Raw genomic sequence first — 3,750 nt, forward strand, 5'->3', positions numbered from 1 at the left:
ATTTGAAGTGTGCTTTATCTCTAATGATCAAAATGCCTTCAGGGATTGCCTTTAATTTTCTTTTAGGGGTAGAAGAAACACATCTTCAGTGAGTCATAGGTATGGGAAATCTGTGCATTTTGGAAAGATTTTCAAAGTCTGAGATTATCTTTTATGGTCATTATAAAAATTTACAGTAATCTCTGTAGACGTCCTTCCCTGAAGTTGTTACAGGGAATCGGGTTGGGTATTTTACACAACTTTATTTCATTTACTCCTCAAAACACTACAATGTAGCCTTTTTTATAATTAAAAAAATTAATAAGTAAATTAAAGACAAAATTAATTTTATTTTTCAGCAGATTTAGATTAATAGGAAAATTTCACAGCAAGTGCAGAGAGTTCCCATAGATCTCCTCTCTACACTACCCCCAAAGTTCTTCCTATTATTAACAACTTGTATGAGCGTGGTACATTTGTCACATCTTGGCAATGACACTTCTATCAACTCAAGTCCATAGTTTACATCAAGGTTAACATTTTGTGTTGTACATTCTATGGGTTTTGACACGTGCATAATGCCATTTATCCACCATTATAGTATGATACAAAATAATTTTCCCACTCTAAAAATGTTCTATGTTCTGCCAGTTCGTCTCTCTATCCATCCCCTCAAGCCCCAGGCAACCTCTGATCTTTCTATTTTCTCTGTAGTTTTGCCTTTTTCAATATATCACATAGTGGGAATCATACAGTATGTAGCATTTTCAGATTGGCTTCTTCTACTTAACAATAAACAGTTTAACTTCCTCTTTGTTTATTTATGGCTTGATAGCTCATTTCTTTTTATCACAGAATAATATTTCATTAAAAGAATGTACCAAAATTTGTTTCTCCATCCACTTACTGAAGGACATTTTAATTGCTTCCAATCTTTGGCAATTATGATTTAAGTTAATCTAAACATTCATTTGTAGAGATCTATGGGAACATAAGTTTTTAATTCATTTAGAGTGTGATTTTGCATTTGCCTTAGTAATGAATGAGACTTCCTGTTGCTCCACATCTTAGTCAGCATTTGGTTTTGTTAGTGTTTTGGATTTTAGCCATTCCAATATGTGTGCAGTGGTATCACATGATTGTTGGTGTAGATTTTTTAACTATTGAAGTGGTTAAAATAAGTGTTTTAAAGTAGCCAGCCTGTGAGTATTCTCACTATTCTGATTTTTTAATAATCAGGGCAGGCTAAACATTTGCTATATGAAGACCATGCATATGTCCCCAGACCTAGTTCTTTCCCTAGGTCTAGTTTTATAAATGCTGATGATAAACAAGTTTGACATATATGGTGCATCTTATGTAGGAAATGTCTGTGATTCTAGGTATCTGATCAGCCTTAAGAAATAACAGCACAGCTAGTGTAATAACTTTTGTATATAACCATTGCTAATTTGGTGATTACCAGTTGCCATTAAAAGAATTGTAAAATTATCTTTTTTATTTTCTAGAAATAAATAAATAAATAAAGGAGCCAGAGGTCCTGATATTTCATTTTGTCTCTGATACTTCCTAGTTGTGTGATCTTAGGTGAGTTCCTTAAAAGCTTTGTGACTCAGTTTCCTTTTCTGTAAAATAGGGTTAATAATAGTAACTACTTTATAGGGTTACTGAATGAAAGAATGAACTGATACAGTTAAAACGCTAGAATAGTGCCTGACGTATCATAAGTCTCCATGAATGGTAGCATGTTATTAGCATGCTGTAGATAATTTTTGAAATTAGAAAAAATGTTATGTATCTTGCCCAAATTTACCAGTTTAGAAAGTAGAGCAACTATGGCTGAATTTCAGGTTGTCTCTTGAGCTTATGTTCTTTCCAATATCCTATGAAGATTTTAAAGTTGATATGTGCATGGAAAGACAGTGCCCCCATTTTCAAAATTTCTTGGCTTTTCAAGTGTGAAGCAATTAACTCCCAGCTGTACATTATTCCAGAGCACAAGTTGCCTAAATAAATGAAGCCAACAGAGTGCATCTTTGGGGCCCTCTGCTCCTCTTTTCTTGCTAACAGTATCCCTTGTAAGCCAGCAAGTTCCATTTCTTGCTGTTCTCATCCTTCCCCTTCTGGCTACCCAGAAAGCCCTGTTGCTCCTGCCCTTTTATCCAATGTTATATATTATAACTATTAAAGAAATCACTGACAATTTTATATACAGATGTTTTACTTTTATTGTAATTATTACTTTGATTTTATTTAAGAAGGTTCATAACAGAAAATAATGCCACCCCTTTGGAACTATTTCAATAATAGTAGGTTAATAGTTAATAATGATAATAACAATAGTTAATAATAGGGGTGGTTTCAGTAGGTTTAAAAGAATACATTTGCATTGTAGGCAGAAGACATACTTAGAAAGCTGGGTTCAAATCTTATCTATCTTTTTATCCCATTGCACCTGTCACATCCCCCAGCATTCATTCGTCACATGAAATGTGTATTTGAATAAATGAATGACACATAATTTGGGCCCACCAACTCAGGAGGGATATGCAAAATCAATTACGCACAAATGAAGTGGGTGCCTTTATTCTTGAAAGAGAACATAACAGAGAGGGTCATTGGATGGCTACAACCAGGCATGGGAGTGGTTTCCTCTTCCAGCTGGACAGCCTAAGGAGCTGTTAAACTGTGTAGTTTTCAATGGAAACTTCATAAATTGCTCATTCTACTCCATCATCAATGTTGGCATCTTTGTTATGTTCTTAATATTCATTAGTTTTATAAAAAATTAATAAGCTATTGTTTCAATATACTTTTTTGTAATTCATTTTACCAGCTCTTAAAATGTTAGTTTGAAATGAATTGGATGTCATTTACCTATCATGTTCGTGCTTTTACCAAAGAACTAGAGCTCAGCCCATCAAAAGTATAATTATTTTGTTGTTGCTGCTATTGCTGTTCTAACTCTTTTAAATGAAAATCTCAACTATGTAATGCACTTACATGATTATTTTGCTGGAATACTCCAAACTCAACTTCAATTTTTATCAGTGCCTTGGGGTCATCATTTGAACAAGTTATTTCAGTGTGAGGTAAGACAATGGGTATATATTATTACACTATGTGAAACAGCTTGTTTACAACCTAAAAAGACACAGGATTTCCTCTTTGTAGTATTTATGTTTATGTGTGTATGTGTACAAAAGTGTGTGATATCTTAATTTCACCTTCCTCATTCTTAACTATGGCTTTTTATTGCTACCAGTGCCTTGCTTGTACTAACCCCTTTATCTTGTTTTTTAATTATTTTAATATTTTAAGGTTTGAGCAGAAGATATAAAATGTTTATAAACCCTATAATAAATAAACCACTAAACGATTTCCATGCTATCATCTTCTATCCTACATGAACATGGAATTAGTTTTCTCAGAAGCATACATTTGGAATATAGTTTAGAATCTTGGGCATTATAAGAGATTAAATTCTTGGAAGATAACTTAAGCCCAGAGTGAAAGATGCTGGTTTGAATTACAGCTTCATCATTTATGAGGTTTGATAGAGTAGCTGTAGAATTCGTTAAATGGTAGCTATTATTATTATTCTTATGATTATATTTGCCTTAGCTTTCTTTTGAGGAAAAAGCATTCACTGACAATCTAAAAGCTTCATATCACTGTTGTGACTCTCAAGGAAGACTATCTATATGACAGTTTCCCACCAGCTACAATAAACCATACAAATGTCAGGTTTGTCTCTCTTACCCTTTCATG

The 3,750-nt window shown here is 33.3% G+C and overlaps 1 non-coding gene across 1 annotated transcript; it reads left to right on the forward strand.

Moving 5' to 3' along the window:
• Positions 1-1,179: 1,179 nt before the first annotated feature.
• On the forward strand, positions 1,180-1,311 carry LOC132347178 (small nucleolar RNA SNORA72). Its single transcript, XR_009497131.1, has one exon. It is a non-coding gene; the product is annotated as a small nucleolar RNA SNORA72 (small nucleolar RNA).
• The last annotated feature ends 2,439 nt before the right edge of the window (positions 1,312-3,750 follow it).

The sequence above is a fragment of the Balaenoptera ricei genome, chromosome 13 (genome assembly GCF_028023285.1).
Source record: "Balaenoptera ricei isolate mBalRic1 chromosome 13, mBalRic1.hap2, whole genome shotgun sequence".
Classification (NCBI taxonomy): Eukaryota; Metazoa; Chordata; class Mammalia; order Artiodactyla; family Balaenopteridae; genus Balaenoptera; species Balaenoptera ricei.